The sequence below is a fragment of the Oryzias latipes genome, chromosome 11 (genome assembly GCF_002234675.1).
Source record: "Oryzias latipes chromosome 11, ASM223467v1".
In the NCBI taxonomy this organism is placed as follows: domain Eukaryota; kingdom Metazoa; phylum Chordata; class Actinopteri; order Beloniformes; family Adrianichthyidae; genus Oryzias; species Oryzias latipes.
The window spans coordinates 10,289,367-10,300,307 of NC_019869.2; the positions used below are offsets into that span (position 1 = coordinate 10,289,367).

The following is a 10,941-nucleotide window of genomic DNA, read 5'->3' on the forward strand; positions in this document are numbered from 1 at the left end:
GTAATAATGTAAAAGCTAAAAAAAATCCACAAAAAAAAATCAAGTAAATGATTCCTAAAATAGTGTACGTTTATCCCTTTGGGTACTAAATACCCAAATATTATTCCACATTTTGAAAAGGTATATTGAATAATATAATCTTTTGACAAATTAATATTATTATTTTTATTGTTTTTGTAGTTTCTAAAATTACATTGTTACTGAATAAATAATCCAGATTTTTGCTATTGTGTTTCTTTCTTCTTTTAATTCTAAATTACGAGACCCAATCATCGCACATGAAACAGGATTTAAGTATTATGTCACTCTTAAAACACCATGTTTGTAGCTGCAATTCTGCTGTTGCTATTTCTTTAATACTTTTCTTTATTTGCATTGTCTGTTTTCTAATCAGAATAAAGTCACTGTGCCTTCAGAAAGAAAATGTTGTTCTTTTTCTCATCTTTTATTTGAAAATTGTTCAAGAGAATCACCATTTAAAACCCCACTCAGATGAAGATTGTGTTTTTAGTGTTTTAACATGTTCTTGTGGCATTTGTTGGAAGATGGCGAACATTAATTAAGATATTTAGGCTTCAAATTGGGTTTCTGAGTGTTTCTTTATTCCAATTGTTGTTAATCAGGAGCAGACAAAAATACTGGCACCTACCTCCCTGCTGAGTTCTGATGGATCCACTTGTTGTCGACTGGATTCATGTATGTCTTTGTTTTACTTGTCTGATCTGGCATCTGGATCAAAACTGGACAACTGGATAGCTCCAGTATTGCTCGCCATTTTTGTTGCCCAGTGGGACATGCAAGGAACACCTCCCAAGGGAGGTGACCATTGCATCTGGACCAGATGCTTGAGCCACATCAACTGGCTCCTCACAATGTGGAGGAGCAGCGGTTCTACTCCGAGCTCTCTGCAGGTGACCGAGCTCCTCACCCTATCTTTAACCCTTGTGCTATCTTAGATAGATAGATAGATAGATAGATAGATAGATAGATAGATAGATAGATAGATAGATAGATAGATAGATAGATAGATAGATAGATAGATAGATAGATAAGATAGATAGATAGATAGATAGATAGATAGATAGATAGATAGATAGATAGATAGATAGATAGATAGATAGATAGATAGATAGATAGATAGATAGATAGATAGATAGATAGATAGATAGATAGATAGATAGATAGAATAGATAGATAGATAGATAGATAGATAGATAGATAGATAGATAGATAGATAGATAGATAGATAGATAGATAGATAGATAGATAGATAGATAGATAGATAGATAGATAGATAGATAGATAGATAGATAGATAGATAGATAGATAGATAGATAGATAGATAGATAGATAGATAGATAGATAGATAGATAGATAGATAGATAGATAGATAGATAGATAGATAGATAGATAGATAGATAGATAGATAGATAGATAGATAGATAGATAGATAGATAGATAGATAGATAGATAGATAGATAGATAGATAGATAGATAGATAGATAGATAGATAGATTAGATAGATAGATAGATAGATAGATAGATAGATAGATAGATAGATAGATAGATAGATAGATAGATAGATAGATAGATAGATAGATAGATAGATAGATAGATAGATAGATAGATAGATAGATAGATAGATAGATAGATAGATAGATAGATAAAGATAGATAGATAGATAGATAGATAGATAGATAGATAGATAGATAGATAGATAGATAGATAGATAGATAGATAGATAGATAGATAGATAGATAGATAGATAGATAGATAGATAGATAGATAGATAGATAGATAGATAGATAGATAGATAGATAGATAGATAGATAGATAGATAGATAGATAGATAGATAGATAGATAGATAGATAGATAGATAGATAGATAGATGACTTTATTAATCCCACAACGGGGAAATTTCATTTATCTGTGGCAGCAACACGACATTCAGAAATAATCTATATAATATAACATCCATAAAGGACATCACAAATTACATTTATATTAGATAATTAAAAATATTACTAAAATTATTATGAAAAATTATTATCAAAAATGAGATTCTTATTAAATAAAGAAATAAATATTAAATAAATACAGCTGTAAAAGTGTAAAGATGACCCCACCCTTACATTGACGTGTTCTCTCTACCATGACAAAGGTGGATAAAGGTGGAAAGATTGCATGTAATCCATGGACACCAGTGAAGATCACAAATCATTGAAGAAAAAAGGTTCAGCGAACTGTCTAGTGGGTCTAGATGACCCAACTACCAATGTTAAAGTGCCTAGGATAGCACAAACGTTAAGAAAGGGCCCGGCCCCCACATGGAGGAAGCTCAATTTGGCTGCTTGTATTCGGGACCTCGTTCTTTCAGTCATGACCCAGAGCTTGTGACCTAGGTGAGTATTGGAACGAAATCAAGCAGTAAATTAAGAGCTTCACTTTCAGATTCAGCTCTCTCTTCACCACAACAGACCGGTACAGTGACTTAATTACAGCGACCACATAACAGCGGAGACTGCTCCAATCCAGAGAAGGAGAGAGGAAATCCTGTGGTCCCCTAACCAAAACCCCCTCCATCCCCCAGCTGTGCCTAGATATAATAATAATTGATACTTTATTTATCCCACAATGGGGAAATCCTTCTCTGCATTTTGACCCATCCTCTGGGGGAGCAGTGAGCTGCAGACTAGCCACGCTCAGGGAGTAACAGCTGGCTGGGGAGAGCAGGGATTGATCCACCAACCCTTTGGTTGTTGAACGACCTGCTCTACTGCCTGAGCTAAACTGCCACACAGATATGCTGTCCATAAAGATTATCAACAGAACCGGTGATAGATAGCAGCGCTGATGGAGTCCAACATGCATCAGAAACAGGTCCAACTTACTGCCACCTTCTCTGTATGACTGGACGGCCCTCAGTAAGGTTCCCAGTACCCCATAGCACTGTCCACGGAAAATCACAAAGGACGCAGTCCAGCGCCTTCTCCAAATCCACAAAGCACATCTGGACTGGATGTGCAAACTTTCACGATCCCTCCAGCACCCTAAAGAGGGTGTAGAGCTGGTCCAGAGCTGGTCTTTTATTCAGGAGAAGATTGACCTCAACAAAATGAAGCTAAAGCAAGTTCTGAAATTAACATTATGGCCCTTAGCATGTCTCTCTGTATGGATCAGTTGTCAGTGTGTTCGAACCCCGCTGCACATGCAGGGTCTTACCCTAATTGGTTTATCAGATGTGTACTGTGAGCTGCAGTGGTATGTCTGCAGTTGGATGCAGAAAAGCCAGAAAAGGTCAATCTTTGTTCACTAAAAGTTACAGAATTCAGATAAAAATACTTTCTTTCAGTCTAAAAAATACATTCCACAAAAAAGTCTGGAATCACAAAAGAAACATGGATGAGAAGCAAACCAGACTTATACATCAATAAATTCATCACCATCCGGTGTAGGTACCATAACCGTTTGGCCTGGAACATCCATTTGGGGTCCTTTTAACTGAAGGGAACGACACACTACGGCAGCCCCACTAGGACAAACAACTTTGTCATGGTGCCTCTGTCAGTTCTCCTCCCCTGCCCTCTCTGCTCTGCTCCTGACTCCACCAGCTGTGACCAATCCAACTCATCAACCCTGCTCCAGTATTCAACACCTGTTCGTTACCCCTTACGGTGACCACGCCTGGTCTAGTCTGTCTATGCTTTGCTTGGCCTTGCCTTGCCTTGCCTCGAACTAACTGTATATTTTCCCGTCTCAGGATTCACTATCACGAAGGTCACCCGTGTGGAAGTCGCCTATTACTCACCTGTTGTCCAGGAAGATGATGGATCCGTTCAGCCGCGCTACCACCTCCAGCCACGTCACGAGCCTTGCTCCTGTCCAGATCGTCAACCAGCCAAAAGTCCTGTTCTCTCCATTGAGATTAAAAACAATTTACCAATCTACTTACCTGTGTGATCATTCTGAGTTTCAGCAACTGGGTCTGTCTTGCCTACGAACTATGACAGACTCTACAAATTTTCATTTCACGTTCCCTTTTGTAACCTAAAGTTATTTTCCCTCATGTGTCTGATAATATTCTTTGTAATTTTTATAAAGACATGTTGCCTTAATCAGCTTGTTATTCCAGTATAAGTTCAGCTGTGGCTGAAAATGTTGTTAGTACGGCTAAATGTTGTTCTTCTGGGTCCGTTCTGCCAATAATAAAGCACTGGGCGCAAGGATTAAAAAACTATAAGCGAACATGCATTCAATAATAATCATGACAATAATAAAGGCACGTTTAGAAGACAATCTCGCTCTATGTCACAGCTCTGTTTGTTTACAACAGACTTCATAATATCTTCTTCTATTATGGTATCCTAATTTGTCCAGACCAATCACTATCTGATACGTCATGGGACCATTGGACAGCCAATAACATAATGTGACATCACCCCGAACGGAAGTTCCAGGCCGAACGGTTATTGTACCTACACCGTCATTTTTTACTAACCTCATTCAAATCAGAAATTAGAGAGAATCATTTGATCAGGCAACAGTTATAGAGTTCTTCCCAAGCATTGTTTCCTTTGTTTAGATTTTAGTGAATAATTATAATTTTTAAGTAGTTCTTGGTTTTGCTAAAATACTTAAATTTACAAATTCTTTCAGGATGATTTTTTTTCAGGACTTTTGCGCTCATGTAGTGGATCTGCTAGATTAAGTTTAATTACTTTCAAGATGCCAAAAAAAAAGATTAATGACTGCCGTCTCTCCTTCCTTTGTTTTCTAAACCCAAACAAATGACTCCCTTTAACCCCAAAATAACAACAAATGAAGACAAATCAAGCAAACTGTGGAGCAACATTTCATTTACATTTGAACCCTATCATTACAGAAATGAAATTAAGAAATAAATCAGATTAACAGCAAAGCCACATATCCACTTTACATCCTGTAATCATCTTTGAGGCACAATGGATGCAGGAGTTGCAAAAACCTTTGAGGAATATCTTCCTGCGGTAGCAGAACATGGGATTATCAGGACAGGATTGCTTCAATGCTTTTTCCAGATGCAGATGGATTGTTTCCTTTAAACATTTTTGAAATGCAATCAGAGGGCAATAAAGACAAATTTTCTTTGCAGGTTGAAAAGCAGGGCAGACAGTTAAATCCATTTGCAACGTCTGGGGGGAAAATGACTTCTCAGTATTTCCAGAATCCAAGAGGTGCTGTTTAGCAGTCATTTCCTTTCTTTTACCCTCACCCTCTGTCATTTACCCACCTTTGTGTCACTTTTAGAGGCAGCTGATCTGATTTAAGAGATTCAAATGACTTTCATGACGTTAATTTGTTCTAGCCGATATGTTCTAGATGAATATACGTTTAAGCTGGGATGTGCAATAATGTTTTTCAGGGTCGTGACAGTCATCTTTTTTTATGTCAGTCTGAAAAGCATCAACCGTTTGGATGACCTTGACAAAAGAGTCAAAACAAAATAAGGAATTGATTGAAGTGTGTGCTAGCATCCTGGCCACCTTTGTGGATCGGAGAAGATGAATGTTTCTTCGGAAGGGCCTTTAGAGTAAGAAAAGGCATGTATTTGTTTGAAAGTTGCTATTGATCAACGTGCACAATCTTTGAGCACTTCTGAGTGTAATTTTCATCCCCTGAGAAACTCTATAAACGTTTAAATTAGCTCTTGGACGATTAGAATTGGCTAACTTGTAGTATATCCTCCAGTTCTAAAATTAATTAATTGTGTCAAGAGTTTTCTGTAGAGCTCCACTTGCTAATCAAGCAGTTTACAATAATCCAGGGACTTTATAGGAGACATTGATGAGAGTTTAATAGGAAGAATTTAGTTGTTTTGCACCTAACAAAGTACTTCTTTGTTTAATGAGAACAAAGTAGATCTGTTGGCATAATGTTTTTGTATAAATAATGTAGAAACAGGGCTGCACCTGACAAATATACAATATACAATATACAAACTATACAAACTACCATAGACATCAGATAAAAAGTAGACACCAGCCAAGGACTTGAAAATACAAACTAAACTAGACCATTCAGTTCAGACATAAAAAATGGACCTGGAAAGACCAGACAAAATGACTGGACCTGACCGGAAAAAAAGGCAGAACAACACAGCCCCGACAAAAGACCAGACCATAAAGACTAGACGAGACAAAAAGCCCTGACAAAAAGATCTGTCCAAATCAGACCCAAAAAAATGAACGGAATATATAAACCAGACCAGATGATCCATACTAGACAAAAATACCTGACTAGATCAGATCAGACAAAGGACTAGACCATAGGGACTAAACCAGACTGTGAAGACCAGGCAAAAATACCTGACCATATCAGATTAGCCATTGTGCTACCCCATGCCCCACCCTTACATTGATGTGTTATCCCTACCATGACAAAGGTGGATAGAGGATTTCATGTAATCCATGGATACCAGTAAGGATCACAAATCATGAAGAAAAAAGGTTCAGCACACTGTCTAGTGGGGTCTAGATGACCCAACTCACAATGTTAGAGTGCCTGGAATAGCACAAGGGCTAGACAAAAGACCAGACCAAAGGGACTAAATCGGAACAGATCAGACAGGTTAAAAACCAGACCATAGGGACTAAACCAGACCATTCAAAAATAACTGACAAGCAAAAGACTGGCCCATAAAGACCAGAAAAGACCACACAAAAAGACCTGTCCAAATCAGACCAAATAAAAAGTATGGACTTTACAGACCGGACCAGACTTTACAGATCATGAAGACCAGACAAAAGAATGGGTGAATGGGACCAGACCATGCCCATAGGAAAAATCTGTTGCTCATATATTGCTTGATCTCGTCTCTTGAGATCAGTTTGAGCGTCTCATATTTGTATCATTCTGTGATCATTTGCTTCTGAACTCTTGCTCCTAAGGGTCCCTTAGGAGCAAGAGTTCAGCTATAATGAGAAAAGACATCACTGAGACAAATGAGGTTGATTTGAGACAACTGTTAGAGCAATAATTAAGAAGTGGGAGAGACGAACCTAAGACGCTCATGAGACAAATCTGAGAAGAATGAGTCCTAAAAGAGATCTCATCGTTGTCTGTCTGATGTCTCTTTCATGTCTAAATCATTTCTCTTCAATGTCTTACCAAAGCCGTTAATGAGAATGATATTTGAGATATATTTGAGAAAGAAAAGAGAATTTAGATGTGAATCAACAGGTGATTAACCACCTCCTGCAGAACTTGAACAGGAAATTCAACCACTGCAGCAGATCTGTTGGAGCAGGAAAACAGCTAAAACATCCAGAACAGTGACCTTCAAGGACCAGGATGGGAGACCACTGATATACAGTAACAGTAAAAACAATACTAGAAATGTAAATGCTTTACAGTTTATTTGGGCAGCACCATCATCAGTACAGCATTTGAATTGTGGTAGCAGTATTAGACACTTTTTAAAATATTAAATGCATTTAGTACATGAACCGTGGCGTACTCAATGTGGCTGACATGCTGGTCATGAATACTTCCAGATTTTAAACAACAAACACACTGACATCACTGCTGAGGTACAAGGAAAAAACAAGATTATGTAACCACGTAAAAAAGTACCTGATAAAAACATTCTCTGAAACTTGCAGTCTACCAAATCCATGAACCAATTTGAGAACCAAATTAAGATAAAAAATAAGAATAAAAAATAAGAAAAAAGATGGAAGAGAAACCAGTCCGCATACTGTAGATCATAGCAGTGGCCTTAGAACCTGCTCTGCCCTACATTTGCTGACAAAGGCTTTCTTGAGCTTGGCCTCTTCAATTTGTTCCCAACCAGGTAGAGTGGCACATCACAGGACATAAGCTGTAAGACAAGAACATTAAAATCTGGCATGAGTAAATTGATAACAGACAGCACATAACAAACAAAGATAACACTTCAAGCTAGAAGCAAACTGTAGTTTTATAAAAGCAGCTGCATAATGCTACCACAAGATTACGTTTCTGTCATCCCTTAAAGCAGCCACACGTCGCTAGAGAGGACATCTGTTTCAGTTAAAAGAATTGAAATGCAGCATACTATGGGCATTAACTATTTAACAAATAAGGTTCAAATCTGTTTCATTTCATTTTTCATGATACAGTCCAGATCAAACATTTAAGAAATGATCAAAATTCACATTTTGCATGGTTGGCTCTTAACAAGGGAAAAATAATACCCATGTCTTAATTGGGACGCTGAGGGCTGATCGTGTCAGACTGCAAACTGTGGAATAAAATATTTCAACGAATATATATTATGGTATGATTAAGAATTTTGTGGTCAATATTTTTTTGGATTGTTCAGAATATTTCCATTAGTTTTTTAAAGTAGAGCACTTTGGCTTAGGTCTTTGTTCTGTTTGAGACTGAAGAATTACCACTTAGTGGTACAAAAGTAAAGATTGGAAAAAAGTCTGTTATACTTAGAAAACTTCATAAAGCCACCCTTTAAATTGTATTTTATTTCTTTTAATGTGACACAATCTTGCTATTTAAATCAAATTACCCCAAAATAAAGATTTTCAAAGCTAAATTTTAAGTTGGCCAGGGCTGCTCATTCCTGGTCCTTGGGATCTATCACCCTGACTGTTTTCCAGATCTCCAAGCCTTGCTAGCTGTTGATCAGCTCAACCAGATGTCTCCACATTCTGACTGAATGAACACACCTGGTCCAGGTAATCAGCAGCAAGCAATTCATGGAGAGTTGGAAAACAGGCAGACTGGTAGATCTCAAGGACCAGGGATGAGCAGCCCTGAGTTAGATTAATACAAGATTAATTAGAATAATTAACTGCAAGTCATGATTAACTATCACACCCAAAAATCAATCGCATGACAGCACTCATAAATATGTACCTTTGCAGAAACTCCAGGGTTGAAGCCAGCTCAGTTGGATAATGACTGTTAAAGCAGAAGTAGCTTCTGAACATCAGGCACAGTGCTGCAATGTTGTTGTGTACGATGGAGCGGTCCCAACTCAGCATGAACCTCCTTGGGGAAAAGCAAGACTGTCCTAAAGACCTAAAGACAGAACAATGGATGAAGTAAACATGTCACTCATGTACAGTGTACAATGACAAAACCTTTAGAATAATTTAACACTTGAAACTTTACTTACCACATACAATCTCCTTGCATCATCTGCAGCCTTTTAGAGTCTGGAAAAACGTCTTGCTTTCTTCATTTCTGCAACAAGAGTGCAAACCATTTCCTTCCTTAGTCTTGGGCCAGGTCCCTTTCCCCTCTGCACAAATTCCTCAGAAAACTTACTCCATGGAATTTCAAAGCTGTCCTCCCAGTCAATGTATGTACAGTCCTCAGCTTCTGGAAGATGTGGATGATGAACTTTTCTGTGACAATAACAAAAGTGATGATGATTGTGCTGGTGAGGTCTCAACAGATGATGATGCGCTGTTCTCTGGCGTTTGGTCTGCAACAAAAAACAAACAAACAAACAGTATAAGTGTATAAAGTTTACACTGTACTGTCAGTGTGTTACCCATTCATATTCATATCCACTTCCGTGCATTACAAAAACTCATTTGTAATGTTTGAGACTCACATTTCAATTTCCAGAAAGCAAGACGTTTCCGGGTTTGAACAGGTCTCAAAGCTGGCAGCAAGTCAGCCTCTTCTATGAATCCTAGATCCTCATACAACTCCATTTATTCCAATGGACTGCAAGTGTTCTTCCAGGATGTCTTTTGTGGCTCTGGTAGGACCTCCATAATGGCAGTGTGGAGGAACATGGGTTCTGATTCACTCATTTCACGTGTAGAATTTAGATCACCTTGAATCAGAGAGGGGAAAAAAATGTGTACACACATTTTACAGCACAAAAGATCTGGATAGGTTTTTAAATATGATTTATATGATTCACTAAAATCCTACATATCAGTGTTGACATGGTTGGCTTAGCTACATCTGTGCTCTCTAAACATCTTCACCACTGACAGAGGGCTGAGAACATGTTTCCCTAATATGCATACTTAAATATTCAGATTATGCTTTCTAGACATGTGAGCAGTTAATGATGACTTTACTTTAAACACATGTCCATAACCAGTTTCAAAAGATGACATGCCAGGCCAAACGTCTACAAGATGATATTTTAAACAAGATAAAAGGTTTTTACAGCGTAAAAATTGAACATACAGTGAAACTGCACATTTTGAAGTTTGCAATAATGGAAATGGTCTGTGGTGTCGTCACACTGTGAATGGGATGAACCCTGCAGACCCTTAGAGCAAAATGTCTCCAGTCACTTAGAACTCACGGCACGCGTTTGGTTGGAAAAATATCGAGGCTCATTCTGTAAACTCTGCACTGCAAATAACTCTTCAATGTCTCTATTTTTTTATTTAAAAAAGCACAAGTTAACCTTTTTAAAATGTAATAATTACGTATACAGCCAAAGCCACCGCGAGTAGCCCAGACGTCTGCAGTACTGGCGGAGCTAGCTTAAAACACCTTTAGCATTCAACTGAGTTCAGAGTTGGAGGAAAGAAATCGCAAACTTACCGTGCAAACTTCAAAGATTTTACTTGAATCTTTTCCAGACAAGCAAAAAAATGTTGGAGATTCATCCAACGGATTGTTAAAACGCAGAAAAAAATACGACAAACGCTCGTCAAAAGTCTCTCGTTCTCTCCACTTCTCCCGCTTGCAGAGTCCGGCCCGTTGGTGACGTCAACCAATGAGTTTTCCCTCCCACTGTGATCAACCAATCAGAAATCTGTGTCACGTGAGGCTGTGATACAGTTTAAAATTCAAGTCGGGTTACTCCAGGCTTCTGTTTGTTCAATATGATGCAGACTAAAATCAAGAAAAAAGAAAATATTTTCAGCTTGTAAGGCTGCATGAAGGGGGATTTTTAAAGACAAAGATAAAGTAACTCAAACTGA

At 37.9% G+C, this 10,941-nt stretch overlaps 1 long non-coding RNA gene across 2 annotated transcripts; it reads right to left on the bottom strand.

Annotated features, from left to right (window-relative positions):
* Nucleotides 1–7,378: 7,378 nt before the first annotated feature.
* Nucleotides 7,379–10,720, bottom strand: LOC101155582. 2 transcript variants are annotated; one of them, XR_002874192.1, is made up of 6 exons: nt 10,559–10,720; nt 9,600–9,827; nt 9,308–9,467; nt 9,156–9,223; nt 8,894–9,050; nt 7,379–7,859 (listed from the first exon to the last, which is right to left on the bottom strand). It is a non-coding gene; the product is annotated as an uncharacterized LOC101155582 (long non-coding RNA). The 2 variants fall into 2 exon arrangements; XR_002874191.1 differs by having other exon boundaries at nt 8,894–9,058.
* Between the last annotated feature and the right edge of the window lie 221 nt (nt 10,721–10,941).